Below are 13,365 nucleotides of genomic sequence, written 5' to 3' on the forward strand. Positions count from 1 at the left end.
ATACCAATTCGTTAGTATTTAGAGCAATATTTAAAATGGCAACGTAAGTGGTACACATGTTGTATTGTTTACAATCCGGGTACGTGGTGTTGCGGCTTTCATCGGTCAGCGCCCTCTAAATAACTGTAACATGATATATTAAGGTAAAGTAAAATATTATAGTTTGAAATTGTGACATTAATTTTGCTTTTACTTGATTGCAAAATAATGTTATTCGAAGCTATGTAAATGTTTGATATTATATGCTTAGTTCATGATAGATATTTGAAAACGTAAATTGCCAGTTAGAAGTAGCCGTTTTTTTTTTTTTTTTTCCCTCTCTCTAGTTATTCATAAACTATTTTCATTAGATTAGTCTTCTAATATTCCTAGATTATTTTCCGGGATTCCAGTTTTGCCACGGAAGAGAGAAAATACCTGCTGAAATTACTGATATATCAGTTATTTTATTTTATTTTATTTTTTGAAAATAGCGTATATTAGTGAAGAGTAAACATAATTAGTAAATGTAAATACAGAGGGTGTTACTTTATATGATATGCCTATCTTTTACAAATATAACATATTCCTTGATTCTTTCTAACTATGGAAGTTGTTTTAAAACAAGAAAATCTGACAAGTGATTTTTCATTGCCGTTATGGCCATCATATATGAAAAATTTATAGGTACAGATAAGATACTACCAACAGGCTCACAAAGATTGATGAAAATGAAATAGTCAGCGTAAAACTTGTGGTTCTGACCTGAACAGTATCAGGAATTCCATTTAATAAATTCTTGGAATACTTTTAAAAAGTAAATTCGTCAGTCATGAACGTTATCTTGATGACAATAAATTGCATCTCAATAACCTTAACCTTATACAATTTTTTTGGAAGGTAGTGAATTTCATCTGCTGTTAATTGATTTGTTTGTAGGGGGATATCTATGTTTAGAATTTGTTTCTCACTACAACAGTTTCAGTTAAGTGTCCAATATATGTGATTATTTGATAATTTTGAGTATTAATAGTATTGGCAGTGCATATTATTGATGGAATCAATAGTACTCAAAAATACTTGAGAAGCAAACAGATTCCAAGTTTATTTCTTGATTGTAGCTTTGTTTCCAAAGAGCAATGTGTTATGTGATCAGGCAAACATTGAAGAACAGTTGCTTGTTTTATTCTCATATTAAGCAATTTTAATGTCTAGCATGTCATCCAATTTACACTGTACAGAAAATCTGAGGCATCACTGAAACCATCCCAAAGACATTTTGTCAACATAATTGAAGTGATTCAACACTGAAAGTATTTTACAAATTGTGTCCTTTGATTTATTGAAAAGCTGATTTGTGTTTGTTTGGAGATGTAGATTTGTTCTGCAAAACAAAGGTTAGAATATTTGATGTAATTTTTTTTTTTTTTTTTGTCATTTACATGGCATGTATTTTAACTTCTTTTTATTAATATAATTGTTATATTAATATAAGAAGTAATAATTGTTACTTCATTATTTATTTATTTTTAAAATGACCTCACACCCATATACTGGCAGAGATATTTTGCACATAATTCGAAACAAAAATAAATAAATAAATAAATCATTAGATAAATAAATATATACAATCAGCAAAAATTATTCATGCCAGGAAAAAAAAGTGCAATTTATGAATTTAAAATGGTTATTGAATATCAATAAAAATATATATAAAAAAAACCCAGTATATATTATGAGTATACATATTGGCTGATTGCATATTATTGATGGAATCAACAGTAGTAAGAAATGCTTGACCTGCAAACACAGATGCCAAGTTTATTTCTTCATTATAGCTTTGTTTCCAAAGAGCAGTGTGTTATGTGATCAGGCAGAAACTGGAAAACATTGGCTTGTTTTATTCTCACATTAAGCAATTTTAATGTCCAGCATGTCATTTAATTTACACTGTACAGAAAATTTGAGGCATCACTGGAACTATCCCAAAGACTTTTTTGTCAACAAAATTGATGTGATTCAATACTTGAAAGTATTTTACAAATTGTTTCCTTTGATTTATTGAAAAGGTTAATTGTGTTTGTTGAGATGTAGAGATATATGCTATATATACACTATCTACTGATAATTTTCTGGATACTTTAGCAATTTACATTTGATACCAGCAGGCAAACCCTAATATCGGATATGTCCACCTTCATCTTTGATCACATCCTACACCCTTTTAGGAAGGCTTTCCACTAACGTGTGGCAGACATTAGGTGGAATTTATCTCCGTTCCTCCATCAAAGCAGCACTGAGTTTAGCGACAGATCAAGGAAGTGCTGCTCTGGACCTCATCACTACTCCAATTTGTCCCACAGGTGTTCAGTGGGGTTGAGGTCAGGACTCTGTGCAGGCCAGAGCAATCGTTTAACACTCATCTCTTCATACCATTCCATAACAGCTGTAGTCCGTGCGGTTAGCCTAGTGGCCATGCGTTTCACAACCATATGCCTGGAGAAGGAGTGTCCTAGGTTCGATTCCCATCGACGATGTCAAGGAGCTTAAGGATCTTTCCCAGCCATTGCCAAGTTAGCTGGTCTTGGGTCTAGACAGCAGAGTTTTCCCCCCAGTTTATATCTGGGGTTTTTCATCCCATAAGCAGGCAAGCTGGCCTCATGTACACATGCTACAGTCATAGGATATAGTACTTGATCCCTCATTAGGAGGGCTGAACCAGTCCTAAGAGGCAGTCAAGGAACAGGGGGGAATCCCACAAATAAAATAAAATAAATAACAGCTGCAGCTTTGTGGCATGGAGCATTATCATCTTGATAGTAACACGGATCTGTTCCAGAAAAACTACAGTGTAGGTAGCTCCTGCTTATCCAGAAGATCAAGGTACTGAGCTACCTTCATGGAACCACAGACAGTGACCAGTTGTCCCACTCCAAACCAGCTGAATGCACCCCACACCATTACTCCACCACCATTAAACTTTACTGTTGGTACAACACACTGTAGTAACAAGTGTTCACCAGGCTTCCTCCACACCCACACCCTGCCATTAGAAAGGTTCACCTGGAAACAGGTGAACCTTGATTCATTTCTCTGGAATACTGTTTTTCCAATGATCAGTTGTTCAGTACACACGCTCTTTGCACCAGGCCAGACAAGCTGCCTTGTTCGTTGTTATGATGTTTGGCTTGTGTGCCGCTGCTCTTCTGTGGAAACTCAGTAAATGGAGTTCTTTTTGTACAGCATTAGTGTTCGCCATGGTGTTACTGGTTCTTTGGAACTCATCATAGATGGTCTGTGCCAATTTTAGCTAGTTTTAACACCCTCCTGACCCTCTCAGTCATTTTCGACAGTCACCCTGGGTATTTTCCTGCACTAGTGATGCCAGAACATCCCCATTTGTTGATCATGTTGCCAACCATTGATTTTGGATGCTCTAGTTGAGCTGCAATGGCACATATGGATATGTGACAGCCCACAATGATACCTCTCTCGAAGTCATTGAGTTCACATCGTGTTGCCATGCCACCTGTATTCAACTGCTATGATGAAATACTGCTTCCTACTATCTGTGTACTGGTTTTTATGTTATTAACAAACCTGGAATGTTCCATAACTTCAAATAACAGGGGTGTCTGGACAATTATTGGTAGATAGTGTGTATATATATGTGTGTGTGTGTGTAAAAAAAACAGTGCGAAAAATAAGTTATACACAATTGTCGAAAGTGTCTTTTAACTTAAAAGTGTGTTGAGTATCGTGTGATATGATATAAGGCATAAGAACTTCTCTATATATTCAGAGCTCAGAATTTCTCCAGTTTTTATAAATTTTTTTGAATAATGTTCTTTAATAATGCTTTAGTAATGTTGATTTTATGAAAGTTTGTACACTAAGTCAGATGGACTGCTGGAAATTTCTAGATGGCATATTACTCATTCTTTAGTTATAATTAGTTTTAACAGATATTAGGAATTGAATGGCTTACTGAGAGTATCACTTTACAGATCAAAAGTGACCCTTTTCCATGTATTATTGGCCAAACACACATCATATGAATAGGATAAGAAATTTCTAATGAATACATCTACTTTTAGGTAGGAATTTGAAAGTTTTTTCCCACTTGGTTAGACTATAATAAATTGAGTTTAATCCTTTATCCAAGTGTAAGCAAACAAAGTTTGCGCCTGAAGTATCTTCAGGACTGAGGCAACTACTGAAACAAAGATATACTAACACAAGGAGTGATGAGAGCTTGGTCCACCTTTACCACGAGTTGCCTCAGTCCTGAAGATACTTCAGGGCAAATTTTGTTTGCTTACACTTGGATAAAGGATTAAACTAAATTTATTATAGTCTAACCAAGTGGGAAAAAACTTTCTACATCTTTCTCTATATCCAGAGTAATTTAATAATAAGGTGAGACACCTTTTGGCAACTCGTATAGGTAAATATGACTTCTCCATTGCTTCCACCTTAGTATCACCACTTCTGGGTCTAGCTCTCTCACTGATGAGACCTCAGTAAAGGTTGAAACTGGTTGGAAGCTCGGGTGATGAATGGCAATGCTGTAGCCCATGAAGTTTCAACTGAGGCTCGGGTGTTGCAGTCACCCAGGTCCTGGGTGGGGAGGTAATGAATGGCAATGCTGTAGTCCATGAAGTTATCTGAGGCACGGCTTTTGCTGTTACCCCTTGGATGAGATATGAGCAAATGAGTGGCTCTGCTCGGTGGTGGGGGTGAGCCTGCCACGGTGTAGAGTCAACCGGTTCTGAGAGTTCTTCTCAGTGGCAGGGTGAGCCTGTTACTGAGGGGAACAACGCTGAGTTTTTGGAATTTGACCTATACTTGAACATTCAGTAAAGGTGGAAACTGGTCTGGGTAGTGGCCCTTCCCTTAATGCATAGCATTATACATGTCCGCAAGGAGATGTGCTTTGCATTAGGGGAGATAATAAGACAAGGAGTGATGAAAGAGCTTGGTCCATCTCTATCACGAGTTGCTTCAGTCCTAAAGATACTTCAGGTGCAAACTTTGTTTGCTTACACTTGGATAAAGGATTGAACTAAATTTATTATTTTAGGTAGGAAGGAGTTGGTTGTTGATTAATCTAAACACATTTGAACAAGCACTTTAAATACTTAAGAAAGGGTGTGCTTAGAATGTTTTTGGAACAGAATTTTAGCATTATTATTATTAATTATTATTAAATGACAACTCCATGGAGTTGTCATTTAATAATATTAAAGACTCCACTACAAAGACTCCACTTGTAGAAGGGCACTCTACTACACAACCCAAATCCTACCTGTGGGATTTAATCCTACAGCTACATGCCACATAATCTATCACCTATGCCATCCATCTGTTGCCAGTTAGTAGTATTGTATGTTAATTTCATGTCTTCTCTGGCCAGTTTGCAAGATGAAAAACCTGAGTTTCCAGGACAGGAAGCCCCACTACATACAGAAGATCACCTTACTTACCTTTGGTTGAAAAAGTTCATATAAAGATTCCCCCCTTTTTGTGGCATGAAATCAGGTTCATTTCAATTTAATAACACATTTTCCCATCATTCTTTCAACTGTATTATTACGGAGGGATGTCAGCGGTTAAGAAAATTGATCATTTCTATATGCCTTCCTGAAGACTTAACATTTCAGTGTTCTATAAGTTTTTAAGTAAATTTTCATCAAAAGATAGGTTATGTCAAAAATTGATATTAGGAAAGGATTAGTAAAAAATGTTTTGAGAGCCAAGAAATCAGAATAATGCCTCTTGGAAGGAAAGATTTTTTTTCTTTTCTTTTAACAAGCCAACATTAAACCCTGAAAAAAAATTATCTTTCCAGCTTGCTGATGTAAGCATTTTTAATCTCCTTAAAAAGAAATGGAAAACGATCATAAGAGCAGCACAATGAGACAAGATGTTTGAATTTTACATGAAACTGTAATAAAGATCTGTATGATGATATGTATATATTAGAAGCAGCTGAAAAAAAAATGGCATATATAAATAGTTGAGATTTGCTAATTATGAAGTTGCCACAGAAGAACATTCTTTTATTTCTTCCTCACCATTTTTGATCCACTGCTGAATGAAGGCCTCCCCCACCCACCACGATCTTCCAATTTTCCCAGTCTTCTGCTTCCACTGTCCATCCATCTCTTTCCAGCCAGTTTTTCTCTTTCATCTGTCCATCTTGTTTTTGAGTGTCCTAGTCTTTTCTTTCTGGTTGGTATCCATTCTGTTACTTTTTTGGTCAATCTGTTGTCCATTCCTCAAGCCAGATGTCCTGCCCATCTCCATTTGGATGCTTTTACAATGTCTATTGCACCCAAGACTTTTGTCTGTGATCTGATCCATTCCTTACTCTTTTTCTTCATTAGTGTTATTCCTTCGATGTTTCTCTCCATTCTTCTTTCTGTCACCAGTATTGATTCTCCATTTGTTTAGTTAGTGCCCAAGTTTCTGAGCCATAGGTGAGCACTGATAATATGTATTATTTTGAATACCTTTAAGGCAGATGGGTAAATTATTTTTGAAGATGTAATTTACTTTCCCAAATGAATACCAGGCTAACTGTATTCTTCTTTTAATTCTGCTCTGTAATCCATTTTCAATGTCAAAAAGCTGCTCCAAGAGGAGACTATTTCTATTGGCTCATTAAGTTTAAATGTTTTTGCTTTTAAATACCTACTGAACATAACATTTGTTTTTTCTCTATTTATTTTAAGACCTATCTTCTTGCTTTCTGTGTTCAGTATATTTATCATTTCCTGTAGGTTTTGTGCTGATTCTGAAATTAATACACACTATCATCTGGGTATATTAAATTGGTTAATTTTTCACTTTTTGTCATGCCTTTGGAACTCTAGTTAATTTTTTGAATCATCTTTGAAAGTGCTGCTGTAAAATTTTCAGGGGATAAAGAATCTCCATGTCTTATCCCCTTTTGTATGGGCATCTTGTGGCTTTCTATTTGTTGTTTTATTGTTTAATTGCTGTTTCAATTTTGTATTTCTTTTAACAGTTCCACATATTTTTAACACATTTGCTTGGAATGGATTGATTTTCTAGAGTTTTTATTATTGCAGAAGTTTGGTGTTATCAAAGGCTTTTTCATAATCTATAAATGCTAAACAGAGAGGTTTTGATATTCTTCCGTTTTTTCCATGATTTGCCTCAGTGCATGTATATGGTCAATTGTACTAAATCCAGAATAGGTGTTATTCTGGTATTATAGGTGAGAAGAACATTATTGTTGTTAATTTTGTAATTTGTTACTGAATTGAGGAGTTTACTTGTAAATGCTTGCTTAATAATTCTATTTCTGTATTGTTTGTACTGCTATGTCTGTTTAAGCGATTTTAATGTGATGATTTTCATTGCTAGTGTGAAATCATCATCCATCTTATTGGAGAATTGGCTTAACAGAGTACTGTGTTCGTTCCACAGAAAGCTTCCTGGATTATCTGCCAGCTGCAGTATTAATGTGCTATAGGCTTGCAACCATTCATGGAATGGGATTCACAAAGGAAAAACAAAATAAATAAACAGAAGACTGATATTAGATTCTAAGGCAACTAGATATGGAATGCTGATGCTTCTGGTATGCATTTATAAAGATAAAAACTAAATATATCTCTGAATGTTTGTTTCTTACTCAAATACTTAATTTAGAAAAAATATAAATCTTTCATTTTTTTATAGTTAGAAAAAGGATACAGGATACATTGAACAATGCTGAAAAATTGTTTTTAGTTTTGGTATCTTAAGAACATAAGTATCAAATAATATAGTACCTTATATTATTATTAATATAAATATTATTAATAATATTTTTCCATTTCTCTATAATGGTACATTAATGTTTCATTTACCATGAAACTTATATGAACCTGTTTCTGTTTTGTATATTTTGCATATTCTGTTTTGTAATCATATCTGTAGTTATTATTATTCAGGACCTCCATGGAGTGAAGAATCATTATGGGAGGTTCATCTTAGACAATGCAGTCTGTCATACCATTCCTTAAACTCATTTCACAATTGTACTCTCATCATTCCATCAAGTAATGCATTTCACAGTCCAAACACCTTCCATGCAAAAAAGGCCTCTTCACACACACTCTAAACTCATCACTTCCATTTGCAATTCCGAGGCATAACCCCCATGACCTTGCCCTTTTCCACTGTTCTGCCATAAAAGATCTCCCCCTCTATCATTCCTGTAACTACTCAATGGTTTAAACTTTTCAGTCTTATCACCTCTTCATCTCCTATTCACCAAATTCTGCAGTTGCATGCCTTATCTTCATTGCTAACATTGTACAGTCCTGATAATAATTTTTGCTGTCTACCTATGTACCCTCTCCAAGGTTAATTTAACTCCTTCAAATCACAGTGACCAGATATAAGTACAGTAATCCAGACATGGTCTGATCAGGACTTTATACAATGGAACCAACTCTTATTTTTGCAGAGCAGTGTCCTCAGTATTTCAGCCCTCTATTTAACCTACACTATCTTTGCAATATATCCCCTTAAATTCAAATTTCTGTTCACTTATCACCTCAGGATTCTTTGCTTCTTGTAGTATTGTTTTGCCAATAGAGTATACAGTTTTCCATTGATGATTCCAAAATTTCAAGACCTTACATTTTGATGCATTAAATTGATATTCCCATTTATTTACCACTTCTTTATTCAAATCCTCCTGAAGGACTACAGCATCAGCACTTTCACTTAATTCTTCTCAGCTTCACATCATCTGCAAATAACTGAATATCCTCCTGTAATCCATTGACATTGTCATTGACATAAAGACTAAACAGTAAAGATCCTGGTTCTGAGCTCTGCTGAATCCTCACTGGTGACCTCTTCCTTGATACTGCTTCAGTATACACAGTTTACTTAAATAGACTCTTCAGATGACTTAAATATATATATATTTTCACATTAAATTCTATTTGTCAGTCCATAATTCTGATATTTCTATATCCTGTCTAAGAATGAGTTAAACTTGAATAGAATTAGCAGTATTCATAATACCTAATCATATGATCATTTACTAAATACTTTTCATTGATTTCTTTCACTGAGATAATATAAAAATTTATACAACTTTCTTATGATTACAACCTTGCACCACTCATCTGTTCTCTATATCAAATCACCATTTTCTGATAATTTCATATTGTATTCAACTTATTAGCTAATCCAATATAATTTACTTTGCCCTAGGATATATTCAAATATATTAAGGAACTTATTAAAAATTGGATATATCATGCCATTGCTATTACCATGATCAAGTAAGTGTCCGTTATTTATTAAGACATGCTTATATCTTAAAACCTAACAGAAGATCATGTTTAACAGATCAGGTATAGTCTTTTGTTAGGAAATATAAAAAAACATTCATCAGTTAAAGGTGTGTAATAGTGAATTTTGATAGTTTCACTTACAAAGATTTTTCAGACACCAATTAGAGATGTCAAGCTAACTGGTCTTCAGTTAACTCTTGGAATCTAATCTCCTTCCTTATGAAATAGATGAAATAAGCACCTCTATGATGCCATAAATAGTGCAAGTCTTCTAGTTGGAAAGACCTTCATTTGATTCTCATTACATTACAAGAGAAACATATATGAGATTTTCAACTAAAGGTGAGTTCATTTTGTATGACTATGCAGGATTTTTTCTCCTGCAAAGCAGACAGACCAACCAGCAAACATGCACTGAAAGACATACCTCACAGTGTAAATTGTTTTAGCATGATCTGAATGACCCAACCATGTTGACAGCCAGATTGGCCAAGTGGTTACTTATCCACTCTACAACCAACAGACTGTCAGTTTAAATCCTGTTGTGGACATCATGTTTGTGATTGTCATAGATAGGAGATGAGTTTCATTGCTTGGTCTGAGATTACTGCTTCACTTATTGGAGGCCTGAAGTGGCTTGAAAAGTTCCATGTTTGATCTCTAGTGTAAGGTATCTCTATGTAAAAGGACTATGTAAAAAATATATAAAAATGATAAACTTAATTGAAACAATAGAATAAAAAAAATGCTTAGCTCACCCACAGTACAAACGTACTATATGAAGCCATTTGTGGATGGGAACCATATTAAAAAAAAAATGAATTTGAACACATTTGAATAATTTCTGTTCCTCAGGCACTAATCTGTTTTTATATGGTCCTGTAAATGTCATTTCCAGTGATAGTGTTTTGTTTTATTCATTCTTCAAAATTCTTTAATGCATTTTGTTAACTGACACCTTATTTGGTTTCATACTATAACAGTTTCTGAATTTTGCATGCTATAATCATTTAAAACATCATTCTTGGTAAGGTATACAATATTTTGTTAATCTGAATTAAATTAATATTTATATATACTGTGCAACCACAGATGCGAGACCCTCCTTGACACTTCCGTGCATGTCAGAAGAAGGCGAATCCATTCCGAATAGGGTAATCAATGCATTTCGTGGGATGAATGTTTATTATTATACGTTGGGAAAATTAGCGTTTCTTTTATGAACATTCTAGTTTTTAAAGTAGTAACTATTTTGCTTGTGCAACAGTTGGAGACTTTTACATATAAAGCATTTGATTTCGCATGTTGATAACGAATTCATTTGTTACCAACAAATGAATTTGTGGACTACATGAATTGACTCTACTTGGCACATTGCTAGTCGAGGGTCTTGGATGCTGTGGTCAGACAGTGTGTGTGTGTGTGTGTGTGTGTGTGTATCACTAAAAATATGCAGAGTATTGATTAAACTCTTAACCACATCAACATTCATGTGGATGAAATAGATCACTTCTCATGCAGTTTGTATCCATGATGTTTCAGTGTAATATATATAGTGTTGCAGTTTTTTTTTAATATGCACCAAATTTGCATCAGTGGCAACCTTGACACGTATACTACATTTCAAGTCAGTTGTGAAATTAATAATATCTTAAAAAGCTTCAATATCAGTGGATTGCTGATGGTCATCCTGACAACATCTAGATGGTGGTACTTCATTAAATTGTCTTTACTGTATGAGTGCAATTCTAGATTTATGAAACCAAATAATCATAATGCCTTTTTTTGTTCTTGAGGTCCCCACCACACCATAATGCATCAATACAGTAGCATTTGCATGCTACTTCCCAAGTTCAAGATTTACTCTCTTGGAAACATTTTTTTTTTTTTTAAATGTTTCCACATGTGAAGATTTTGAAGATATATGGTAATATTGTGGTTGTCAGAAATTTAAAAAATGATGAGATTTAAAAACTGTGGAATGAAAAGTCTTCAGGCTTTGCAAATTAAATTAAAAAGTTTTTTAGGTGTGTAGCACAAAATATGATTGTGCCTCAAGTTGTATTTTTTTTGCCTGGTTGAGACCATTACCATACTTACTGAATATTTTTATTTATTATTTTTATTTTCCTAGCTTTGCACTAAAAACAGTATTGCCTACTATAATCCCACAAGTAGGAATGGAAAAGGTCTACTAAGCCTCAATAATATCATGTGCTATTCAACTCCAGACCTTGGGATTCAAGAAGTCATTCTTTGGTAACCTCCATGCTACCAATGTGCCCTGCAAAGCACACAAAGAGAATATCTTGAAATCAGCCTGAGAGAGTTCAAAGTTTAGCAAGTCCTTATAACTTTGCTGATGCTATATACCTTTAAAGGATATAGTTGCAGAAGTAAAATTTTGGTATGATGTGGTGTTCTTCCTGAATTAGCTGTACCAAGTTTTGGTTTTCAGCATAGTAGGCATCTCTCTCTCATGGAGGGTACCGGGTGGTTGCCCAGCAACCACAACTTGTACATTAATAACAACCAACTCATTTCCTCTCTTTATTATGAGGTCAGGCTTTTTCAGTTCATTGTTTCCCTATAATGGGGTTCTTTATATAGAGAGACTTCACCTAGGACTAACCTATGGTAGTCTAAGAAGAAGAAAGAAATTCAGAATAAAGAACTGCTGTTGAGGTTACAGTAGGGCTTTTCGGAAAGAAGACAAAAAAGATTCTAGAATGGATGGGAAAGAGGAGTTGTCTATCAGAGAGAGAGAGGGAGAGAAGGGAACATTGAGTTATCACCACTCCTTCAGAACCAAGATAGAATGCAAGGACATGCCAAGCCATGCTGTTAAAACTCAAAGTTCTCAAACTTCAGTTTCTTTTCTCTACCTGATGGGATAAGAAAAAGCATACTCAATTTTGTCACATTTGTGTTTAGACCTCGAACTTGAAAAAAGTCGATTGTTGAGGAGTTCCTGCAAGCCTTTTCTAGTAGAGTCTATGATCATTGGCAAATGCCATAGCATGAATAGTGGTTGTGTGAAGTGAGTAAAAAACTCATCAATGACACAGTTGAAAAAAATAGGAGACGGAGAGAGCCACCTGAGGGTGATAGCAAATTGCAAAGTACATTTTTGATACATAGGTGAGGAAAGCTTCTGAACATCATGCAGTAAACAGTGCTTGAAGTGTAGTTTGAAGGAAGACACTGTCAGAGGCCTTCTGGAGGTCCAGGGATGCCATAAAGAGAAGTTGAAGTTTCCTTTTAGATTCAGAGAGGAAAGGAAAGAATGAAGATATTCTTAGCACAGCCATCTGCAGGGATAAAGGCTTTCTATCTATCATGATGGATGTATGACTGAAGACATTTAATTAAAACCCGAAGTGGATTGAAAAAAAGTATCATGTTTGTTCCCCAGAGCAGATTTGAAGTGACTAAGGGACAACCTAAAACCTGCTCTGGGGACCACACAGGACTAAGGGACATAGTCTCATCCACTGTACTAAATTTACAAATAAGTTTACAACCTTCTCACAGGTAGGAATCACATAAGAAGAAACTAAATAATCCCTTAATTTTAAAATAATATTACACTGGTTTTTTTAATGGACCAATGAATTTAATGATAAATTATGCCAACAAGTTTCACCAACTGGGCTGTTTGGCTTCTTCAGAGCATGCAAAACGGTAAAGACAACTCAGTCGCTAGTACATAGAACAACCTATGTACTAGTGACTTTGAGTTGTCTTTACCGTTTTGTGTGCCTTGAAGAAGCCAAAGCCAAACAGCTCAGTTGGTCCATAAAAAAACCCAGTGTAATATTATTCTAAAGTTAGTAGCCAAAAAAAATTATACTCACAATAAATAATCCCTTATTAATGTCATTTTTTTTTTTTCACACATAGAACTGCACTAGCTGGAACAAATTTTAATAGTGTTGGATATTTACAAATTGTTGAGCCATTTCATTAGTATTGTTTTCAGGCAACATGAGTCAGAGATGGCATGAAATGTGCCCTTCCTTATCAGATACTTGATAATTATTAAAAAACAAAAGAC

At 34.7% G+C, this 13,365-nt stretch overlaps 1 protein-coding gene across 3 annotated transcripts in view; it reads left to right on the forward strand.

The window, feature by feature from the left end:
• Positions 1-394: 394 nt before the first annotated feature.
• Positions 395-13,365, forward strand: part of LOC150105315 (ubiquitin carboxyl-terminal hydrolase 48-like) — a 776,830-nt gene continuing 763,859 nt past the window's right edge. For 2 of the 3 annotated variants that reach the window (XM_090394693.1, XM_090394696.1), the window contains exons 1-2: positions 395-1,376; positions 7,375-7,591. The gene's annotated coding sequence lies outside the window, so the exon portion shown is untranslated. The remainder of the gene's footprint in view (positions 1,377-7,374; positions 7,592-13,365) is intronic. The other variant, XM_090394694.1, reaches the window with a different exon arrangement.

This window comes from Typopeltis vanoorti, chromosome 6 (genome assembly GCF_054136105.1).
Source record: "Typopeltis vanoorti isolate ZY-2024b chromosome 6, IOZ_Tvanoo_1.0, whole genome shotgun sequence".
In the NCBI taxonomy this organism is placed as follows: Eukaryota; Metazoa; Arthropoda; class Arachnida; order Uropygi; family Thelyphonidae; genus Typopeltis; species Typopeltis vanoorti.